Source organism: Balaenoptera acutorostrata, chromosome 20 (assembly GCF_949987535.1).
Source record: "Balaenoptera acutorostrata chromosome 20, mBalAcu1.1, whole genome shotgun sequence".
NCBI lineage: Eukaryota > Metazoa > Chordata > Mammalia > Artiodactyla > Balaenopteridae > Balaenoptera > Balaenoptera acutorostrata.
This window is the reverse complement of record NC_080083.1, coordinates 14658137-14682869: the sequence shown is the minus strand read 5'-3', so window position 1 is coordinate 14682869 and position 24733 is coordinate 14658137. Positions and strand designations below refer to the sequence as shown.

The 24733-nt window shown below is 45.7% G+C and overlaps 1 protein-coding gene across 1 annotated transcript in view; it reads left to right on the top strand.

Moving 5' to 3' along the window:
* NXN (nucleoredoxin) overlaps positions 1–24733 on the top strand; it is a 141685-nt gene that overhangs the window by 93174 nt on the left and 23778 nt on the right. The gene's annotated exons all lie outside the window — the stretch shown is intronic.

Here is a 24733-nt window from a genome sequence, read left to right as displayed (position 1 = left end):
TTTTTTTTTAAATTAATTAATTAATTAATTTTTGGCTGCGTTGGGTCTTCGTTGCTGTGCGCGGGCTTTCTCTAGTTGCGGCGAGCGGGGGCTACTCTTCATTGCAGCGCGCAGGCTTCTCGTTGCGGTGGCTTCTCTTGTTGTGGAGCATGGGCTCTAGGCGCGTGGGCTTCAGTAGTTGTGGCACGCAGGCTTAGTAGTTGTGGTGCACGGGGTTAGTTGCTCCGCGGCATGTGGGATCTTCCCGGACCAGGGCTCGAACCCATGTCCCCTGCATTGGCAGGCAGATTCTCAACCACTGCGCCACCAGGGAAGTCCTACCCCTCATTCTTTTATAAAGAAGAGACCTTTGTGCCCCCCCCCTTTTAGTATCACTTTAGACGCATGGATTTTTCAAAAATGCTGTAGTTCATTAACTGCATAATTGTTTTTAGTACTCTAATTATGCTAAACTTGGTAAATGAGATCCTTTCCAAGATGGCTCTTGGGTCCTTTTAACATGCCTCCAACGTTCTATGAGTGTCTGCTTGCTTTTCTGACACAGCAGAGTGCTCAAGCTCAGATTGTCCTTTCCTTGGCCCAGTCTTGGAATCAAGACTTCTGTTTCTCTAAGAAACCCTGTTTCCATTTAGTGCAGAAATGGTATTTAGAAACCAAACTCTGGGCATAAATTGTGCTTATTGCTAGGGTTGTCATTGCTTCCAGATACTTTCAGTGGAAAGAACTAAGAAATTTAATTTTTTTTTTTCATCTTGAGCTCATAGTGATATGTTCAATTTAGAACCAGTATCACAGGGTATTACCTTACTGTCCCCATTGCATATTTACGTCCCTCATGTCACACAGTGAGATCCTTGTTTACAGATTGACAACACTGATATCATGGCCAACAATAAACCTATTAAGTAAAGTTCAGGATTTCTTTTTCTTTTTTTTTGCCCGCACCGCATGGCATGTGGGTTAGTTCCCCGACCAGGGATCGAACCTGCGCCCCCTGCATTGGAATCATGGAGTCTTAACCACTGGACTGCCAGGGAAGTCCCTCTTTTTCTTTTTAAGTTTAGCACCATTTATTAAGTGAATTCAGCTGCTGATGTAGATCTTTTCAGTTCTTTTTGTCCTTTGGCTACACCCAAATAAGGGTGAACAGGCAGAAAACTGTATCCAAAAGTCACTTGCATGACTTCACTTTTTTGTGCAGATAATATAATTATCATAACAGTTAGGCTCATATATTTCTGTTCATATTCAACTTTAGGATTTGCTTTTTCCCTCATACATTTTTAAAATTTTATTGTTTTAGTACGTAAAATATTTTATGGTGCAAAAGCCAAAACTGTATAAAACAATATAGTAAGAAAAGTCTCACTTCTACCTCCAGAAATAACCATTTTCATTAGTTTCTGTCTTCCTTATTGTGAAAGCAACCAACACCTGTCTGTATTAGGACCTGTTCTTTATACACACACACAGGAATGGTCTGAGGTGCTGGTTCTCAGGGCCAGCCATAACCAGAGAAAACAAGTTAGAAACAGTGAAGTGTGGCATTCCCTATCTTACCTCGCTCTGTTAATTTGCTTAGTTTTGTCTATTGCTTGGTAATCTGTGCAAAAGGCAAAGCTCTCCCGTGGGAGGATAATTAACGGGTGACTGGGAGGCCCTGAGGTGCAGGCCTTTCAAGTAGAATGAAGATGTCTCAGTTTGGTTTTGATGGTCCGTTTAATCGCCTTTGACAGGGATGGAACTGACTCTATCCCCGGAGCAGATCTGGGATCCGTGAAACAGATTCTGACTAAGCAGTTAAGTTGCTTCTCTGGCGGGCCTTTTAGTGCAGCTGCTGTTTTTTCACTTGAGTAATTTGGGCTTCCCTTTCCTTTTCATATAATATTATCTAGTTTTAATCCCCTCCTGCATAATAGTTGCTGGGAACAAATTTTTTCTTTAGAATAAACATTTGGGGAAGTTAACTTTTCACATTTGTTGTTGTTGTTCCTTACTTGACATTAAGGAGCTTTTATAAGCAATTAAAACTAGGAGAAAACCCAAACCAAAAATTCCCCTAAACTCCAAATGACCTCAGTAGGAATCTCTTCCAGTATATCTGGTCTTAGCTCCTCAGTAAGTTTAGGGAGTGATTCTTTGTCCCACTTCCAAATGACAACTGTGAACTATGGGTAAACGTGGATAAGCACTTCTAATAGATTCTGTTAAACATGGTTTTGGAGGCAGACTTAGAAGAGTTAATCTGAAAACTAGAGCTGGACAGGAAACTGGATCTGAAAGCATTTCCTGGAACGATTCGGTCCTTCTCTCAAATGGTGAATGTTCTTGGTAAAGAAACTCTCTGAGATGGTGGAGGTGGGATGGCCTTTGAACCAGATCCTTCCAATATTAAATCGTTTTGTCAGTTCTCCCTTGGATGATGAAGCCCATTTTGATCATGTCAGGGTGCTCAGAGTACAGTAAATAAACTCTGGAAAGTGACCACTGCCTGTTCTTGGCTAGAATGGGATAGAAAGGGGAGTATGAGGTTTTCACTGATATTTTCCAAATCTCAGTCATTCCAGTACCACCGTTGTGGTTTTGTCATGTCAGGATACCAGCTGTATTACCATTTGCTTCATATTTTTCTTGAAATATACTCACTTTAAAATTTTAGATTTATATCATTATTAAAAAGGGAGATGAGCTGGAGCTGGAAAAATGTTAATCACTTATTGACATCAAACTAAGACTTTCCCCTAAAGTAATTGCCAGTACTGAAAGAAAATTGAAAAAAGGAATAACATTTTGATTCAGTATTATTTATTGGGGAATACTTGTGTCACCTAAGAAAAGATCTCCATTAGGTATAGGTAAGGAATTTCACTTAGAGAAACATTGCCCAATGCCATATTTTGACTGCTCTGGTTGTATTTGGGAAGGTGGCAACCATTGATACAGATAGCTTCTATGCTCAACCTTTAAAAATGTCCTTTAAAACTAAGCGTCTCCCAGTAGTTTGGCATATGTCTTAAAAAAACAAACAAACAAAAAACCCTTATTTCAGATCAAGGCACTGAGGTTTCCTCTAGAAACAGAATACATGCATACATATTCTAATCCATGTTCCAAAAAAGTTGACTTATAAGGAAGCATAAACTGTGGCAGGATAAAATAAAGGTGAAGCAAAATAAGATAAACATGGAAATAAGGTAGAAATAAAATAGGAAAAATAAGGAAGGAGAGGACAGAATAGAATTAGCAGTAAGAGTAAAAATTCGTATCATGGTGACCTGTACACCTGCCACAAAGAAACATAAAATTTTGCATGAACTTCCTAATGGCCAGTGAGGAAAGGGAAATTGTGTCTATTCCACAATCCCCAATATCTGTAAGATAAAAATAAAACCAACTGCTTAAGAAAAACATGAGCATTTCTTCCAGGAACCTCATAGAGAAGAATTTGTGTGGTCTGTTGCCTTCAACAATATCTTATTATAAATGTATAGTTTTCATAAGATAACTGTTGATAGATAGACTCTGATGGCCAAAGAGATGAAGAAGATAGTGTCTTCTACCAAAGAGAAGTTTAGTAAAACTGCTTCTGAGAGCAGTCAGTATGACGTTCAGCTCCCTGCCACTCTGCTGTGAAGTAGACACATACTTTAGGTCATCTGCAAGTGTATTCTGCAAGCATTCTTCCCTGAATGTGGAGAGAATGAACTCAGGAAAATGGCGATGAGTTTAATATTGTACTTCCCGGACAAGCCTGGACCATGGGTGAGCTGGGGTTAGGTTGGTGCTCTCTTGAGAAAGCCAAGGAGCCCAGTAAGAACAGGCTGGAAGGCCATCCCACACTGGGCTTCACCGAGGGAAGATGACTGGTGAGGGTGGGGTAGGGAAAGAACTCCTCTTGGAAACTCATGTGAATCTGCTCTAGGACCCAGATTGACGGGGGAGTGATTGAGTTCCCACGTTCCACCCAATATGGTGTTCTGAGACTGAACAAAGTTTAAAATGTGTAAAACCATTCAATCACCTTGGCCAAGAAGGAAAACTCTCCACAGATGCCTCACAGGCGACCTAGCTTTGATCCTGGTTCCTGGTGAAGTCTTGGTGATGGTACCCAAAGGAAGCTGCTTGTCACGTGGGACTGTGACTTAATTTACAAATCAACTAAAAGCTGGCAAGTGTCTTCCGAAAATAACAACTTTAGCTTTTGAATAGTTCTGACAACAGTGAATTAGCAAAGTCATTTGTCCATTGGAGATGAGAAACTGGCATTATAGATGGTAAAAGAAGGCTTCTGTGGTTTTTGTTCTGGAGGTGGCATGTACCCGGCTCATCCAAAAGTACTATCACTTATTAGATCATTAAGAACAAGTTGCAGGGAATTCTCTGATGGTCCAGTGGTTACGACTCTGAGCTTTCACTGCCTGAAGTGTGGGTTCCGTCCCTGGTCAGGGAACTAAGATCCCGCAAGCTGTGGTGTGGCCAAAAAAGAACAAGTTGCAAAGAAGAGAAAGAAGCCGGAATGAATGGAAACCTGTCCTAATCTGTTGAAACTGCTCCCCCAGGAAACATTTCTGATAGTGACTCTTGAACTATTACAGTACAGGTTCTAAATGAGCCTCCATAGCCCAGAGTTGAGTTCATGCCCTTGGCCTATGACCTTTTTCCTGTCTGAAGAAGCAGAGACCCCTCAAAGCCACAGATAAGCTGATGTTTCTGGTAGATTTCTCCACAGAATGGTAAAAGGTATAACAGGGGTGTGAGCTAGCCTGCCCCTCGTATAAAATATCGGCCTGAGGAACCGTGACTTATTCAGTACTCTCGGTACTCTCTGTTGTCTTGTTTGCCAGGGGTGAGTTAGTCTCACTTTACTGTGGATGATATGGCTGGGCCTTCTAGACTAATTAGCTCAGGTTTACCTTGGTCCAGGTGAACTTGGCCATCCAGATGGCAGGGCAAGCTCAGCCATGGAAATTGGAGTTTCTAGTGAAAGACAAGTGCTTAGCACTGCCAGTGGAGCCATACTTTAAGACCTGGTAGGATCCCAGCCTAGAGCATGCTCCACAACGACTTAATATTCTTCTCTTACTGGAGCACATCCAGTTAGAATCCCAGAGGTAAAGACCACAGTGAGAAAGCTTTCCTGAGGGGTTTAGTGTTTGTTTTGTGCTTACAAATGCCTTGACTTTAAAATGTCTGCCTCCTATTATTTAGGGTTTTAGGCCTTTTCTTTCTTCAGCCATCATGGAAAAGAATTTTGGCAGATGCAAGGCTAGACTGGACCCCCTTATCTCCATCTCCCCTCGGGGACTGCTGTCGAGTTGCCTGTCTCATATGACAGGAATCGTTTTCTGCTGGTTTTGATTGAGTTCTCTGGCACAGTGGATAGGATTTGTTGTAGCACATACATTCCCCTTGCCAAGGTACACAGCGTCTTTAGGCTTAGAGGCTTGTTTTATGATTTCTCCCCCCTAAACTTAATTTATTCTATATATCCCATGGCAGGACTAAACACTTGTGGGTATTTGGCTGCCAGAACTGGAGGTGGATCCGATGGGGCCGTGTCTATACTTGTTGAAGAATGAGAGGGTTGCTTCCTTCTGGGGCATATTTTCAGAGAGAGTTGTGCTAATTCAAACAAAACTTTTCAACAAACTTATTCATGAATAGAACTTATGGGATAAATTGATTCTAGGGGAGCAGTCAGTTTTTTGTTAGCCTTAGGGAAGGTATTTTGGATTGCATAGAAAGTGATGCCCTTCCTCTGCCTGTAACCTTGGGCATAGCTGTCCTGTTAGGACATGGTGGGACCCAGGAGATGCAAGGGCTGAGAAGAGCAGGGGCCACTGTGAAGGCTTTCAGCCGCCCCTATTACTATATGTCAGTGTATGAAAATTTTTTAACTTTTAAAAGTCTACTCGGGCGAGCAGATGGAATCATTTAAAAGATCTCAGCAACAGGGTCCCCCCTTCCCAGGACCTGCTATGACTTTCAAGGATCTGAAAAACCTTAGTGAGAAGAGTGAGGTAGGGTGGGAAATGAGAATTGGAAACAGGGATTCCAGATTCGTTCATTTAATCAACAAATATTTTTAGCGTGTGCCTACTCTGTGCCAGGCACCGTGCTGGACCCTGGGGGCTCCATGGTCCGCCCTGCCCACACGGAGCTCTGCAGGCCAGCGGGGAAGACAGACATGACTCGACAAGCCACGCAAAATAGATAATGAAAATCGGGGCTATGAAGGAAGTGCACCAGGGCTTGGACGTATCATGGGGAACCTGGTCTAGACTTGTTGGGGGGCAAGAGGGGGCACTGGGCTCCCCTGAGGAAGTGATGTTTGATCCAAGATCCCCAGGATGAATAAGAAATAACCGGGGAAGTTGGAGGGCAGTACAGGCAGAGGGACTCAAACTTCAGTGGGCATAAGTGTTACCTGGGAGCGTCCTCAAAAGTTACTTGTTTGCATCTCATCCCCAGAGAGTCAGACTCAGTGGTTTAGAGGTGGGGCCCCCAAACCTATATCACCCCAGGGGATTCTGATGCAGGTCATCTGGGGAAATACCGTATTAAACATTGGGAGACGCTCTTTCCCTCCAATGTGCAATGTTTGCTGAACTCCAGGCCTCCTTTATAAGGGTGGATGCACTTAGGTTTGGCATGAGTGTAACCCCAAGTGTTCAGGGGAACCTTGCCAGCCTCCTGGTCAGGCTGAGTTTTATGAGGTTCCTTGACGGAGACGTCACTGGCCATGGCCGAGGCGGGTTCTCCCTGCTGGGGCCTGTGGGGAGAAGTCATCGTGGTGCTCCCAGATGGCAGGAAAGCTCAGACCGAGCCAGCAGGGTTTCCTCCTGACGAAGAGCTTTCTGGAGACTCTGGGGCCTCGGCTGGCAAGCAGGGGTAAGCCGAGCCCACCGGATTCTCATCCCCCTTCTCGCTGCTACCTCTGCTGGCAGTGGACCTGAGGAATTTGAGGTGGCAGGGCTGTTACTGGGATCAGAGCCGTTGGTTAAACTATATCATATTTTTTCAATCCTCTATTTCAAGTCTCTGGTTATATCAGGAGGAAGTCTTGATGTGCACCCCTTCTTTAGAAAGCTCTGGAACACTTGCTCGTCTCCTTTTCAACAGAGAAAGCAGACCTCAGAGCCTTTTGCAGGCAACAGGGGCTAGATCCAATTTAATAATCGTTTGGGCTTTGTTCTTTTTATTTTGACGCTTACCCTCTTTTTACGGTAAGCGGTACTGGTTTTCTGTTTACAGCAGCAATATCAAATTTCCTTTCAAAATAAAAAAAAATTTTTTTTTCTTACATAAAAGGCTTATTTAAAGCAAAATAAGTAAATAAGAGAGTTAGGGATACAAACTGTAAATGATACATGTGAACAACTGAGTTTGGGAAGTATGGGCCTGGAAGGAGCCATCTGGATTTTCCATCTCGTTTAATCCTCATAGCAACCCTGTGAGGCAAGAACAGTCAGAGAAGTGAGCTAACCCGGCCGGCCTGGCCGACTTCCCTCTGCTCTCTCAGCCTGCCCTTCGTGGTGACTGGGGGACACGGGGAACTACGCACTCACTCTTCTGTGACTCTCAGCTCCCGTGCTTGCGCTGTCCCCTGCTCTCTGGGCCTTTCCCTGCTGTCTGTAGCCAGAGCTGCTCTCAGAGGAGCTCGGCCTCACCCTTTGTCCTGGCCTCCTTCGCTTCAGCCCGGGCAGCACTGGGTCTCATTGTTGCGAGCAAAGAACAGAGCTCGAGGGCACGGGAACCCGGTCTCTTGACTGAATTTGCCTGCTCTTGGACGCAGATGATTCTCTGGGTGGTCTGGAGCCCGGTCTGAAACTTGTTGACATTTAACAGTTCGGTTCTGCTAAAGGTTGACAGAATTATTGTGCTCTTGAAAGTGGTCCGCATGTCCCAGAAAGTCCGCACTCCTGGGGGATCAATTTGTGTGTGGTTTCTATTCAGAAGGCCTCAGCAGTTTACGTTTCCTAAGCAAGTGATTAGTGGCATATTCAAGGTCTGATTCACTGGGACATTTACGTCCTGGAGGAGAAAGTCAGTCCAGTCACAACCTCAGAAACTTTACACACTCTGTCCATTTTGGTTCTGCGGCACCAGTGGCTTCTGGAATTGGCCCACAAGAAGGTACTTGGCCTGGGAGTGTCCACAGAGGGCCGCCCCTCGCTGAGCTGGATTTGGAGAATGAAAGTTGGCAAAGACTTGCTGTGTCTGCTCCTGAATGTCACACATGTTGTTATACCTTGGGAATGTAGAAGATGTGAGGTTTTTTAAAAGTAGCCACTCATCTTATCTGTAGAGGAAACCCTCAGGCTTTCTTCCCTCCTGACTCATCTCAGGGCAGTGTCTCCTGGAGCCAAAGAGAATTAAGAACCTTCCTGGCGGGAGAGCCACCCTCTCCTTGGGAACTAAAAAAATATAAATAAATAAATAAATATTTTCAATTAAAAACATACTTCATTGTATGTAACTTGTTGCTTTTCCCAAAGGAAAAATAAATATATATATACGTCAATTAAAAATAATAAAATAAAATTTTTAAAAATAAAAATAAAGAGATCTGCAAAGATATTAAAAAAAAAAAACCAAAAAAAGGCCTCTTCTCTGCAAATCTGTGACAGTTTGACCATCATGGCCACCTTCCCTTAGACCCACAAGTCAGAGAGGCAGGCCAGTTTTTCTCCCATCTGCATGTAGTATTTTAGGCTCATGTGTAAGGAGTACTGTATTTTAAGTTGGTGGCTGGCAGAGAGCAGAGGCCCTGGTACTGATTTGCTCTGTCATCGTAGGCAAGTCATCTTGCTCCCATCTCTGCATCCCTAGCACAGGGAGGAGTTTCCTCCCCAGGGCCTCAGGATCCTGTGGGGGCAACAGAAGAAGTTTAGATGAGAAAGAGACTGGAAAGGGTTAAGAGCATAATGTAATTTTGCTTTTCTTTCGCCGGGTTTTGGAGCCGTGAGGACTCCGTGGTACACAGGGGCCCCCTGAGCACGCATATCCCCACATCTGTCTTAGTTAGGAGTTGTTTACAAAGAACAGAAATTTGCTCAAGCTGGCATCAGTAGATTGGGGCAGGCTCTCAGAATACAGTTGTTAATCACACGGGCATCCAGATTCAGGAAATAGGGTTCAGCTGGGATGCGGTGGGACCAGAATGAGATTTCAGAAACGGGTGTCTCTCCCTGCTGTGCAGTTTCTCTCATTTGCTTCTCGGTCCCTGACTGTCTAGTGTCTGTCTTCCTCGCTGTCCCATCTGTTTGTTTGGGAAGATAGGGGGCTGTAGGACTGTGTCATTTCCTTCTTGTCCCTGGTCCAGCAAGGCTACTCCCGTCTCCATTTTACATGAGATTTCGTCCCCACCTCCACCGTTGCCTAATCAGTACTTCACCTTTTTCACATCCCTGCCACACTTGGAAAATGATCGTTGTGTGTCTTCTGGGATAAAGGGACAGGGCAGGTTGTCACCAGAGGCCTAGGACTTGGGGGGGGTGGTGGAGACCCAGCTGCCCCAAGGGCTGAGAGACCCTCCTTAAACCTCTTTATAGATCTCTGGTTGGGGGGCTCTGCCCTTACTGAACTGAACTTTGTGTTCAATTTCTAAGTTCCCAGGAGAGAGTAGAATTGGTCTCAGATCAAGTGTCCACGCTTGCTGCAGTCACCTGTGGCCTGAGGCCGGCACCCGGGGAACAGACATGTCCCCAGGGTCCTCACGATGGGGGCGATGGGGGTGTGGGGGGGGCAGGGAGTGGCATCCCAGGTCGAGCATCCAAATAGCGAGCAGGCTCAGGTGCTTAGCAAGCAGGCTCCTCTCCGCCCGTGAAGGTGGGGACCTTTGTCCTCAATCTCTATGGTCCCACAACATCTGGCACAAATACTTGGTAGGTTTTGGACGCTCAATTAATGTCTATTGTTGAATGAGCGCCTAGGCCCGTGCGGGGTGGAGGCCTAATGTTCTGCCGAGCGTGACACTTGACATCTCCGGAAACTCAGCCACCTCCCCACCCCCCCTGTGTCACATCGTGTGACGCTGCTTCGCCCGCATTTCTCCAGGACATCTCGCAACCTACCGGGGCCTTCATGCCGTTTTCCTCTTTCTTGTTACCCTCTGAAGTCTCAAACCGAGAGCCTTTAACCAGCGGGGCAGGCCGCCTGTGTTTTTTCTCAGAATGAGGCATTTGGAACCAATTGTGTGGTGGCCCCTTGGAGTTAGCTGTTTAGAAGTTAAACAACACACACTAATACTGCATTGTAAAAATGTCTTTCCGGCCAATGTCTTGGACTTTTGTGTTTCTGTGGAAACACCCATCTAAATTTCCTGCTTGATTTTTTTTCTTAATGGTCAGACATTAACTTGGCAAATACTACTGTTTTTTAAAATGCTGCTGATGTTAAAGCAAGCCGCAGCAGTACCTTTCGGGGGTAAGAAATCTACATTCAGTCATTGGAAATAAATTGGTAGTGGTTGACATCCTGCTGAGAGTGACAGAGACCCTTGGCTTAATTAATAATGTCATCTCAGTTCCGTCACTCGCCCTGTTTTATAACAGCTTTATTTAGCAGAGAGAGAGATGTGAACGGATGTTTCTTTGTAAGAATGGGGGGATGTAATACTTTGTTCTGTATTGACTCCCATATTTATTTCTATATTGGGTATGTAGCTCTTTCTTACTTATTCTACATGAATCACTTGGATGCATAAATTCAAGGACATATGTTTGCAGCTCTCACACATCTGTCTTGAATTTCATCTTTTCCACCCCGTCTTCTACTTTCCAAACAATTTACCTCCCTCTTTCTCTCTCCCTGCTGTTATTTATTTCATTGTGCCGTGAAACCCTTTCAAGAGCTGGCGGAGGGGAACAATGCAGGCCACACAATCCATTTCTATATAAAGGCATCTTGGAGCATGGCGAGCATAGCTTCTTCGTATAGGACACGATTCCTTTTGCTGGGGACACAGCTGGTCCAGAGCACATAGCAGCGTGGCTGACCCTGGTTTCAGAGCTCTGGAGGAGCCCGGCTTGCTGGGTTCCCAGTGAGGTAATGTTGTTCCCATCATGGACCAATCCAGTCCAATTTACGGCTGACCTTCGTGTGCCCGGCTCCGTGCAGAAAGGGCCCTTATGACTATCCTCTTTGATCTTTTTTTCCAGACTGAGAATTTCTCACATCATTGTAAATGTTTCCTTTCCTCCCCTTGTCATTTGGCTGGGGCTCCGTGGGGACTTCCTGAAGCAGGAAAGTGGTAACAAGGGGTTTAACTGGGCACTCAGAAAGTTCTGCCAAGAAACAGATCTTTCTGTGCAGCCAGGGCAAAAACAAAAAAAAACAAAAACCCTGATGAAATAACAATCAAGTAGGAAATTGAAAGAAGTTCTCTGCTGATGGCTTTACGGCGGAGCAGGTATGGATGGTGCTGAAATGATAAACATCGCTGAAATTCTCACAAACCATACTTCCGGCCCCTATTTTCATTTGGAGAGAGGACATGGAAACGCTCACCCCTCTGACTTGTAATTTACAGCATTTGGGTTAGGAGGTGTTACGCAATCGCATTCCTAATCTCCTGGAAGCTGCGGAAAGTTTTGAGCCTATTTGCCTGATTTGTTTTTTGGATAAGAACTTATTTAGTAGCTGTTTAGGAACCATGATGAATGTGTGAGAACGAAATACCAGCTTGCTTATTTTTCATGCCGCATCTGTAGAGTCAAATGTGAGAAGCTAGTAAACATACTTTCTTGGCCTGAACGTCACCATCGTCGTCGTCGTCGTCATCATCATCGTCATCATGATGTATTGAATACCTACCAGGTGCGCAGCGCTGAAGATGCAAAAGCAGCGTAAGATTTAGTCTCCTGGAGGGACTCGTCAAATGGAGGAGGCACAAGATGGTTTTGAGCCCTGGAAGGATGAACACAGTAGGATTCTAGAAGGGTGGAATTCTCTTTTGCTATTGACTTGCTGGATCACGTCACATCCTTAAATTCCCTTGTTCCCATAGTTTGTGAAATCTCCCTCTCTTTCTCATTGGATCTTTTCACTGTGGTACCTGGCCCTAGGGGTTCTATCGTGTGCAGTAAGTCCATGCTGGACGTGTCATTCAAGTGCTGAGTCTGAGAGTTAGTGGAAAATCAGAGGTTGGAGCTCCAAGGTCATGGAGAACTGAGGAGACTGGGGGAGCTCTGTTGTCCTCCCTCAGGAACGTGCACGAACACCGTCTCCTGGGGGAAGGTCTGTTTTCAGATGAAGAAGTTTTCTTAGTATGGATTTTAATTGTATTTATTTGGCCACACCATGCGCGGTTTGCAGTATCTTAGTTCCCCAACCAGGGATCGAACCCATACCCCTTGCAGTGGAAGCGCAGAGTCCTAACCACTGGACCGCCAGGGAAGTCCCTGGGTTTTTATTTTTAAAAATTTAAATGAAAACAAAACCTTGCTGGCATTTTTTTTTTTTTTTTTTTTTTTTTGCCAAAGTCCCTTTATCAACTATAGCCAGTTTCCACATTTGACGGCCTTACATTTTGTATTGAACTGTGAGGGATGAATTGGTTGGGGCCGGGGGCGGGGGCGGGGGTGGGGGAGTGGGTATGAATTGATGGCATCTACCATTTTCTGGCTCGGGAGGGGGGAACGTGGGAGATACCACTACTTTGACAAGCAGCTTCCTCCAGCAGAATCCCCAACTCTGCAAGGAACGGCAGTCTTCCTTCCCCACAGTCCTTATTCCTTGGGTTCCTGTCTTCCCTTTTTGTTTTGTTTTAACCTTATGGGCCCTATAAAAACCTGGTGTGCAGACCCTCAGAATTTATTGCTCTTTGGTATGAACTTAAACATTCTGGGTTGAACTTGTATGGTGACACGTCTCTCAGAGGAGGTGGCAGACCCAAGATCCCAGTGTTCCAGGAAAAACACTCTGCTCTGGGTGAATGTGGGCAAACTTTCCCGATAATATCAGCAGAGGGATCCATGATGGCACAAGCCACAGAAACCCTATCCCCCCCCCAGAAGTGAGTGCCTGGGGAGCTGCGACGTGGTCTCTCCAGTTCCAGAGTGGTTCTGGCTCCTGGTCCTCTCCCCTCTGAAAACTCCCAACCTCTTCTTTAGTTCTTCTTTCTTGATGGCATATGTTATTACCAGCCACCCCCTTACTGTTCCAAACCACTCTGCCCAGTCGAGGCTTTTTATACCAGATGGGGCTTTAGGAAATCCCTCTGTCAGCTTGTGAAAACTGCAGACAGGGAAACAGAGCAGCCTCTCCTCCGTCTTTGGTGACAGCCAGAAAGAACTTGGCAGCCATATGTCCCTTTGTGATCCCAGCAACTGCTCACCTCCTGGCCTGTTGACTCATTAGGACAGGAAGTTGTGTGGCATAGTCAATGAACCTCTTTAATTGGAGTTGCAAATGGGACCAGGTTCCAAACGTTCGGAGAACAGGACTCCCCAAGCCCGAGGTGAGTGAGAGGGATTAAGAAGGAATTTTGCATTTTAGCACTTTTGAAAGGGTAAGGAGAAAACATTTACGTTTTTTGTCTTTATATTTGTGGGCATCATTTCTTATCCCATTAATTTTTTCTTGTTGTTGATTGAAGCCAGTCCGAAGGTGCAGTTTTCTGAAAGGAGCTTTAGTAGCAAAGTTGCCTGGTGAGTGACTCCCAGGAAGGAAGGAGGGAAAGCGGACGGAGGCTGTGGCCTCCGTGTCTTAGAACGTGTCGGCTCCTTCTGGACTGCTGGTTGCAGACGGGATGCAGCTTCATTCATAGGAACCCACTGTGGCTTCGTCACCAGAGTCACAAAGCTGCAGCCCACTGCCAGTACTGGCAGCCAGGCCCAGGCCTCCTAGCCACACACCACTTTTTAAATGTTGAAGCTTCTCATGTCCACTAGCATGGACACCATCAGTCCCTTTTGTCTCAGGTGGTCGTAGTTAGAATTAGTGGCCATTTCTTAGTTGTTCTGCCGCACCCCTGTTAGGAGGAAGGAGCATCATGGACTGGATGCTGGTCTGGAAAGTATCTGCATTTCCACGAAGAAGTGGAGCTTTTGCCCCTCCCAGAGCCGCTGCTGGGGAAGCAGATCCTCCTCTGCTCTCCCTTCCTTCATCAGAGCCCATCTGCTTACCTTCTGGCAGGAGGCCTCTTGTAATCTATTCTGTATTTATTTGTGTGGGTTATTCTGGGTCCCAGCCCTGGCAGGGGCCAGTGGCCCTGTGATGTCCTGATCACCATTTTTCAAACACTGCTTAGTAAGTGCCCTTGCAGTTTGATTATGTGCAGGGCCCATTGCCCTAAATGGGCTTTCATCAGAAAGATTTCATCATATTCTCTACCACTAGACTCTGGAAGGACACACATTAGAAGCGTTCCCATGTGAGTGTTTACTAAGCACGTCATATGTTTTATTTATCCTCATGGTAACCCTAGGAAGTATTGGGCTGGCCAAAAAGTTCATTCGGCTTTTTCTGTAACATCTTACGGAAAAACCCGAACTTCTTGGCCAACCCAGTAGGTACCATGGGACCATTTTGCCATTGAAGAAAGTGAGGCTCGGGGGCTGCTGTGTAATTTGCCTGAGGGGCAGAGCCAGGATTCCAGGCCATCTGCCCCCAGAGCCTGTGCCCTCAGCTGCTACGTGTGCTTCCCTCCCACGTTCATGCAGTGAGGATTTGGAGGCCCCCAGAACACAGCAGTCTGCTTGGAGGAAGGATGAAGGGGCAGTGGTGATTCTGTATTGGACCTAATAGAAGCATAGTATGCGCCCCTCATGCTGGGAAGCGGCAGGGCTTTGACAGCACTTTGGAGCCACAAGTTAAGACAGAAGCAGAGCTTGCTGTCAGCCAGTGAGGTGTGTGGTGGAAGGCTGGCTGCTGACAAGGACAGACGTCTCTTGGATAAAGAGATAAAAGGAAGAAGCAGCGTATCAGATCCTTCACCTCATACTAGCGGCGGAGTGGTTCCTGTTGTGAAAGAATATCTTGCAGAGCAAAGTGAGGCTCTTAAGAACTTAACAAGTCCCCACAGCACCAGGCTGGGAGTACCCAGCACTTACTCTGCAGGGTTGTCTCCTGGCCTGGTTCCTATGTCTGCAGTGTCCCAAATTGCACAAGGCCTAAGAAGTCATTTCCCACACCCCCGCCTCCGCCAGAATGTAACCTACAGCTGACATGGATGCTTGATGGGGGTTAGAGGGGTCAGCACATTTTTCCACTTAGGGTCAAGGAGAAATGGCAGTGTCCTCTTTAGGCCTCATCATCATTTCTGACATTTATCGAACACTTACTGTGTACCAGGCAGTGTTCTAAGCCTTATACGTATATTAATCCAGTTAATTCTAACAACAACAATATGGAGCAGGTATTGTTATTATCCTCACTTAACTCGTGAGGAAATAGAGGCTCAGAGAGGTGAAGTAACTTGCCCCAGGTCACCCAGCAGGGATGTAGCAGAGTTGGGATTTGAACCCAGGCAGTCTGTTCCAGAACCATGTTCTTAACCATTTTACCTACACCATACTGCCTTCTGATAGAAGTACTGACTAAAGATTGGAGTGACCAACAAGGACCAAACTCAGCCCTGAGCTGTTGCTTCTTGGGGCTGCCCCTGCATGGAATCACAGTGGTTTTATGGAGGATGTTTGAAACAGTAAGCGTGTTTGATTGCACACACAGAGCCATTCCTGGCACGTTCATTCAACTAAGATGGAGCCAGGCTTCCTTCTGGCCCTTTTTGCTCACTTTTCCTGGCAGTTACCGCGTGTTATGCCTGCGCAGAAGTAGTTACAGCTCCACTTTTGTGCGTGTGGTAAAATAGATATAGCATTGACCATTTTTACCATTTTCCACTTCTAAACCGTAAGGCTCCTGAAGGCAGGCCTGGTGTCTCACACCCTTCATGTCCCCTGTGGCACTTTGATTATTGTTGTAAGTGAACCACACCGGGTGAATCTCTGCTGGATTGCGCAGCCCCGCTAGGTCAGCTGTAAATCAGTTAGAAAACTTACTATTCTGAGATTTGGGGAAATGAAGAGTAAATTTATAACATCCCTCCTACCTAGTCTTGTCTTTTTCTTTTACTGCAGCCTGGAGTAGCAGAGATGGACCCAGAAGGAGAGCGTGTGGTGTATTTCACGCCTGGTGCCTTTGTCTGCAGGAAGGGGCGAGGACATGTTATTTTGTAAACCTCACGCTCTACGACCCTTAGGGCACAGGTTCTCTTTCTAAACCAGCTGTAGTGAAGGGGAAATTGATTGTTAATCTAGTTGCAGAGCTGCGTCCACTGGGAGGGCTTTGATTTCTCATAAACTGGTGCAGGTTCCGATCAGCCTGGCGCAGTCCCCCCGCACCTCTTCCTTGATCTCACTGGTCCATTGTCTGTGTTGCCTCCAGACAGAGGAGAGCTGGGGAAGGGAAGGGATCAGAGACACTGTTAGATAAAGGGATAAGAGCTTTAATTCCACCAGCACTTGTGTTGGGTAATTTATTCTGCAGTTTAAAGAGCTTTCTGGGTCCCCAAGTCTCCCAAGGAACAAGGAAGAGTCTTGGTCATCAAGAAGCCCTTTAAACGGCTGAACTTGATTGTGTAGCTGGGCATCTAGTCTGGCTGACCCGTCGACAGTGTTTCCTGTCTCCCTTCCTTCCTTCCATTGTCATTCCTCCATTTGCTCGCCATCATTTACTGAACACATAACATGTGCCAAAAGCACTGTACTTGGCCAACCGTTGTACCAGGCTGGGAAATTGGAGTCTCAGGCCAAATCACACACTGGGAATCCTGCCTCAGAAGCAAGGCTTGGTCTTAACTCTGGGGATATGAGGACAAGGTCCTGCTGGAGCATTTAGAATGGTTCTGGGATAACAACAACAACAGCAACAACAACAATAATAGTAACAGCTAACACTTACCTAGTACCAAACCTGGGTCAGGCCCTATTCTAAGCACATTATATGACACATCTAATCTTTACAACAGCCCAGTGAGGTGTAGGTACTGTTATCTCCATTCTGCAAGTGAGAAAACTAAGAGGGGAGTTAGGTAGCTTGCCTGAGGTCACCAACTAACAAGTGGCGGGAGCAGAGTTAGACCTGGGCTCCAGAGCCTGTGCTGAGTAACCTCTAGTGTATGTATATACTGCCTTGACATTGGACAGTGGGGCGGGGGGGATTTCCCTCTCACACTGCATATATAATGGGGCTTTGGTCATGTTTGGTTAGAAAGGGTAGGGATACTTTTGAAGATCTGTTTTCACATGCTGCTTCCAGAAAGGATGGTGTTGACCGTGGTCAGCCTTCGGTGGAAGGGCTGGGGTAAGGTCTGCCTGAGAAGGTTCCAGCTGACCTTGCCAAGGAGCTGGCTGATTAATCCTACATCTATGTTAGCTTTGGCTTGATCCCACAGATTTTCAGCAGCTGTTGAGAAATTAAAAACTTAGACCCCCCCAGTCAAGTGCAAGACCCAGTCCTCAGAATGAGAAGCAGATTCTGGGTCACCCTCAGGAGCTGGGGCTTCTCAGAAATTGCCAGGTTGCATTTCCCTGTGGCATGTGTGGGCGCTGACTAATCCCACCAGGGTTTCCGATTAGCTCAGCTTTAGAGTCTGCGTTTTTACAGTTTACCAGTCCCCAATCCCATCCCTTTTGATATTTGCCTCATTGTTCGGTGGGTCACTGTAAAAGCATTTCTGGTCGGCACTCCTGGGATGACAGCTCCTACCGCAGCCTTGGGATCGCTAACCAGAACCTGCCACCGGGCTGAGGAATGGGAACTTTTAAGTAACCCGATAGCCCAGTTTGTCATCCTTTTTGCTCTTGGCCAAGTCTAGCTGATATCGTCTCCTCTTTCTTTTAGTCTATTTCATCTTTGCTGCCTTGCTTCTGTATTCTAGGCTTTGGGCGTTTGCTGGGACACATTCTCTTGGAGTTGCCTAGCCTCTGGGTAGCTATGAAAGGAGGTGGGATGTGGCATCAAAATGAACTCTGGGTGGACGTTGTGCCAGGACAGTCACGGGAGCGAGAGCAGGCATTGGGTGTAAAAGTCACTGGGTCTCTCCCACCTGCAGCAGTGCTGGTCAGCGTGGCCCTTCTAATGAACCTCTTCAGTAGCCGTTAGCCTTTTCTGTTCTGGTGACCTGGAAGGAGCTCCTGCCCTCAGTCCACCTCCCAGTTTCAGGTGCTGGGATGGGAACCGCCTGGCAAGGCTCCTCTCCCTCCTACGCTCCTGGGTAGCCGACTGTACGGTATTTCACACTTCCAAGCCAGAATCAGACGTGAGGTCAGAATTCTCTTAAAAAGAGAGAAAAGCAAAATCCAGGGTCAGTTTAAGAAAAAAAATCCAGATGCCCCTTTAAAATCTGGAAATCCAAAATGGGAGGTGGGAGGAAGAAAGGGGGGGGGCAAGGCAAACGGACCACATTAAACTGGGCCCCAAATATGTACGTGTTTTGCAGAAGGTGCTTATGGCAAGAAGACCACTTGCTGCAGAAGGAAATCCCTGTTTTCTGAGGAGTTTTATATGCAGCCTATGCAGTTGATTGATTAACTTTAAAATAGAGTTGACAGGAAAACATTTTTCGAAAAGGATGCTGACAAGACAAGGGGGAAATAAGCATAAATTTGATTCAGATATTAATAATGTGTCTCATGTGTGTAATGCTTTAGTTTTCAGAGTGTCTCCACACACGTTACGTCGTTTAAGTTCCGTATTCATCCTGCGGTGTGGGTATGACCGTGCTAGGCCAGCAGGCGTAACCTGCCCAAGGTCTGGTACCGTGTCACCTACTGACATCTACTGAGATGTCAGGGCCAGGATGGAAACCCAGGCCCTCCGAAGCCCATTTGCTTCCTCCACCACCGTTATTTCCTCCCAAGAAGAACTTTGAGATAATGTAGAAGCACTTATGCTCCTGACTCTGGTTAAATGCTCTAATATCATACCAGGAAAGACTATGAGCTCATTTCCTAGGGATCCTTAAAAAATAAGCAACATTAGTAGTGCTCTGTCCCAGGTGGTTCTGATCTTCACCATCCTGAAGGCAAAGGAATGAATTGGAGACCACCGGCGGTACCCAGCTCTGAATAAGTTTGGGAAGATGGCAGCTGCATATAGTGAGATTTTAACCTCCCACTCTTCACCATTGCGTCATCTTCGAGTTTAGGTAAATGCTGATTTTTATTAGAGGAAATTTTCATGACAAGAGTGAAGATGGGGCAATATCATAGTTCTCCCAGTTGAATCAAGGTTAAGCCATGTACTAAAGTGAACTCTTAAAAGAAGGAGGTCTTTTTCTGGGGTCCATAGACCTCTTGGAATCAGACAGGTTCAATAACCTGGCTTCAAAGAAATCACGAACTCTATGAAATTACGCACAGACTTTTTTGTGCATGTGTATTTTCCTCTGGGGAAAAGATCTATGTGTAGCTTTTATCATCAAAAGTGTCTGTGACCCCAGAATGGTTATGAAACCAATGTTTTAAGAGGCCTTTTTGAAAACCTTTAGTGGACTTGAGATGTCAGCCACACTTAAAGGCACAGAGGTGAATCTTGGTGATCATTTCTTTAAGCTCATTTCCAGTTGGCATGAAAGAATCATTAAAGCAGACCTGTGTGACTTTTCTAACATAAATTGACCTGGTTGGAATGATCATTCTTATGCCTTCTGCACAGTTTCAGAGCAGAGTAATCGGGATGCTAAAACCTGAGACAGATAGTCCCAAGCAAATCTATAAATCACTGATGAATGATATAAGTTCCTAAATAAATCACTATCATATAAAATTAGGCCATGATATGTTAGTCTACAAAAGGATCAACTTTTCAGCATCAGCTGTGAGTCTAGAAACATAATTTTTTCCCACTAACCCAGTGGGCCTTTACTTGGAAACAAGGTCTAACAACAAGGGACAAAACACAGCCATGACCTCCTGTCTTCCTTGAGATCCAGTGGGAAAGAAAGGGGAGGCTCTCTAGGGAGGGAGGAAGATAAGGGTCATAGGGGTTACAGTTTCTTCCCTCTCTAAGGAGGATATTGGGAGAAAAGAAATATCTGTGATGATCTGAGGTAGGACAAGGGGAGGGTGTTATAGTCCTTCTGCCTACATGAGGGACCCAGAAAAAATTGAATTCTTCCTTATCTGTTATGGGGGAGGGGACAGCACCTCTATTTTTAGAGTCTTAAAAGGTACTACACTAAGCAGGCCTCATCCTCAGGTCCTCCTTTTATGACATCAGCTGGGGGATGGTCCTGACTCACACTGAGTGGCCCAGCATTTAGGGGCTATGTTGCCCAGGTACCATAAGCCACCATTCCTCGAAAAATATCTAGCCAAGAGCCAATCGCATGCTTATGTTTCAAGTATAATATGGGTGCCTACATTCAAACTGCTCTATTACAATCACATTACATCTGCCATCTTTATATTTAAAGCTCACAGGCTACAGTTTCCTTTAGGAAAAAGACTAGCTACCAAAAAGCTTGTTGTTACAAGATGCCATTGGCTTGTGGGAGTCCCAAGTCCCTGGGGAGATATGATTATAGTGATCCCTTAACAATACATGTGACCAGGGAAGATTTCTTCTATGAAGGCAAGGATGGTTTAACCGTAGAGTGGTTACTAATGAAATACACCACAACAAGTCAAAAGAATAACCTTAAAGTAACCATCCATTCCTGATAAAACTTTTTTTTTTTTAATAGAGCCATTGTTTTATTTATTTATTTACCCATGGCTGCGCCGGGTCTTCGCTCCTGCGCGTGGGCCCTCTCCAGTCGCGGTGAGTGGGGGCCACTCTCAGCCGCGGTGCACGGGCCCCTCACGGCGGTGGCCTCTCTTGTTGCGGAGCACGGACTCCAGGCGCGCGGGCCTCAGTAGCTGTGGCACGCGGGCTCAGTAGTTGTGGCTCGTGGGCTCCAGAGCGCAGGGTCAGCACACGTGACACACGGACCCAGTTGCTCTGTGGCATACAGGATCCTCCCGGACCAGGGCTCGAACCCAGGACCCCCACATTGGCAGGTGGACTCCCAACCACCGCACCACCAGGGAAGCCCTTTTCCTGATAAAACTTTTGTTCAAAGAGTTAAGGAAGGCTATTTTTTAAAAATTGTGGTAAAATAGACATAACAAAATTTACCATTTTAACTATTTTTAAGTGTACATTGCAGTGGTATTAAATATATTCATGCATGTTGTTGTGCAACCATCACCACCATCTATCCCCATAACTCTTTTCATCTTTGTAAAACTGAAACTCTACATCCATTGAATAGTAACTCTTTCTCCCATCCCCCCTACCCCCGACAACTACCATTACAATCTCTGTCTTTATGATTTTGACTACTCTAAGTACCTCATTTAAGTGGAATCATACAGTATTTGTCTTTCAGTGACCGACTTATTTCACTTAGCATATGTCCACAATGTTCATCCTTATTGTAGCATACCCTTCCTTTTTCAGGCTGGATAATATTCAAGACTGTTTTGTTTAACATGTTAAAGGATATCTGTCTCAACGCAATGGCTAATATTACATATGATAGTAAAATATTACAGATATATCCATTACAGTCAGGTAGAAGATAAGGATGCTCGCTACTTAATATTGTTCTGGAAATTCCAGCCAGAATAGTTCTACAAGAAAAGGAAATAAGTAATATAAATATTGAAAAAAGAAGATGAAGTTGTTTTTATTTGCAAATGGCATGAGTTTTTATTCAGACTAAAAAACTACTTTGAAATGTGTATAGTTGACCCTTGAACAACATGGGTTTTAACTGTGTGGGTCACTTATACACAGTTTTGGTGTTTTTTTTCCATAGTAAATACTATAGTACTGCACTATCTGTGGATGGTTGAATCTGCAGATGTGGAACCGAGAATATGGCGGGCCACCTTGAGCATTCCAAGATTTTGGTATCTGCGGCAGGTCTTGGAACCAGTCCCCTGTGGATACCGAGGAATGCCTGTATATTTAAAAATTAGCGGTTTTTACAATTGCATCTTTCCATTTGTGACCTGGATCCCACCTTTTTGCCTATTCAAGGACTTTGCTTCTACACTTTTCCTTTTCATCAGTTTTCTTCTTTCTCTTCTGTATTATTCCCAGTTGCATAGATTACAGTATCTCCCATCTTTAAAATATCCTCCCTCTGACCTCATCATGTATTTTTCCAGCTACAATCCCATTTCTTTGCTTCCTTTGCAGCAAAACTCTTAAAGAGAGTTGCCTATAGCCACTACCTCAGCCCCTTATTTGCCATCTTCTCCTCTTTTTATAACCTTTCTTCTTCCTGTTATTCTCCTCTTGATGTTTCACGTGTTGTCGGCACGACTCGGACTTGTCTGGGTCCCAGGCCCATTGTAGGCGTGTGTGCCGGACAGAGCTGTGCCCCGTCCTTCCCTCTTCATTCCAGTGTGTCTGTCAGCTTCACCCCTGCACTGACTCCTCCCTGACCCCATCAAGGTCATATGTGACCATTGGTGCCACATCCACTGGTCAGTTCTCTGACCTCATCTTATTCAACGTCTCAGGGCATTTGACACAGTGGCCTACACTCTCCTCTCCAAAACACTATGCTCACCTGCCTATTGGGACACTGGAGTCTCCCTGTTTTCCTGTGTCACTCATCACTCCTCAGCCTGCTGTGGGTGGTACCTGGCTCTCCCCTAGGGTCCCTTTTCCTCTGTAGCCGTGTCTTCTCCTTGGATGACCTCACCTGGTCATCCAAGGCTCTAGGATCCTCGCAGATAACCAAAATCCGCGTATGCTCAAGTCCCTTATATAAAATCGCACGGTATTTGCATATAACCTATACACATCCTCCTGTACACTTCAGATCTTCTCTAGATTGCTTACAATACCTAATACAGTGTACATATAACGTAAATAGTTATACCTACAATGTAAACGCTATGTAAATAGTTGCCTGCGCTTGGCAAATTCAAGCTTTGCTTTTTAGAACTTTCTTGATATTTTTTTCCCCCCGAATATTTTTGATCTGCGCTTGGTTGAATCCGCAGATGCAGGACCTGTGGATATGGAGGTCTGACTGTATGCTTAGAAGCAAAATTCCGTTATTTTTGCATGTCTACAGGGCCTTGAAGATCTGGTCCACGACTGCCCTTCTGACCTCATCGTGGCTCCCCTCCCTGACTGTCTGGCTGCGTCCACTATCGCCTTCCCCATTCAGCCTCCCCCCATGTGCATGGGACTTGTTTCATGTCATTATTGGGGTCTGTGCTCAAATGCCATTTCTTCAAAGATGCCTTCCAGAGCACTCACTAAAACGTGTACCACTCCCCCCAGCGTGCCTTCGCTCTTACCCTGCTCTGGCTTATTTTTATTGCTTACAAGGGCCTGAAATTATTTTTCTCTATATATTCTTGCTTATATTGTCTGTCTCTCCCACTAGAATAGAAGCTCTGCAAAGGCAGCCACGCCATCTGCCTTGTTCTTTCTTGTCCCTTGGGCTGGCACATAGTAGGTGCTCAGTTAATATCTGTTGAATGAATTGCAGCACTTACCACTTGTAAGAAAAGTATCTTGGGAAAAACAGTGTATTTATAACAGTGAGATAGATGTGTATCTCCTAAACATCAGTAAGTAAAAGAAAGATAAGCAACAAAAATGAGCATCATTTTTTCCTATCAAATTGGGAAAACTAATGGTAGTGATAATGTTGGTGAGAGTACCAGGAAACGGGTGCTCTCATTTGCCATTGGTGGACTAAAATTGTCTAAGCTTTCATAAGTGATGAGTCATGGGTTATTTTTATCTCAGTTTTGTGGTTTGCTATGTTTCCCATTTTTCCCAATAGTTACTTTCCCCCCCAGTAGTTACTTTTTAAATCAGAAAAATCTGATAATCCCCCCAACCCCCCAACTTTTTTTTTTTTTTTTTTTTAACCTGGCTGGATCCTGGTACCAGCAAACTTGTAAAGCTAATCCCACTGGTAGGATGGTCTTGTTTTGTTGTTGAACCTCTTAAGAATGTTTAATCTGAATCCTGTATCGGGTTTCTCGGGAAAAGTGCAAAATCGGTCACTGGAAACTTTATGGGCAGAGTCACCCTTTATCTGAGGTCCTGGCTGGTTTGGGGAGCCCAATGGAAACGTGAGGCTGGGAAAAACATGAAGCACTAAGGGGGGCCACCCAGTTAGAGGTGGGGGTCCCACAACCCTTCCTGCCAAGACCCAGGTCTCCATAGGCAGGGTAGGCCTCACATTTCTTGGCAGATACCCTGCCCAACTCCCTGGCTGCTTGGGACTGAGTTAAAAACAATGATCCCAGCCACCCATGCCTTTTCCTCTGCTTTATGCAGCTGGATTTCTGATGCCTGTTTCCCTCGACACCTCCATACCCTATTGTGCCAGTGCCCACAGGGCCAGCCCCTCCTGTCTGGGCCCCAGGCCCCCGGAAGGGAGGCTCACAGCTGAATCACCAGTGGGCCATCCTGCAATCTCCCCTCGTTTCTTTCTTTTCTGGAGGTGCATTGGTAGTTCAACATTTCATTTCATGACGTCACTTTCTGGCCTTGGCAGTTCAGTTCCAGAGCTCTCAGCGGCCCACCTGAGCAGCACCACCCAGACGGCCGGGAGCTTACAAAGGAGCCAGCACACACTCGGCTCCTAGCCCTGGGCCGTCGCCTTCACGCTTTCTCAGCCTCGGCTCTCAGACCCTGGCCCTCTGACAGCTGGCGCAGCTGACTGCAGGAACCTGCCAAGGACTGGGGATTGTTT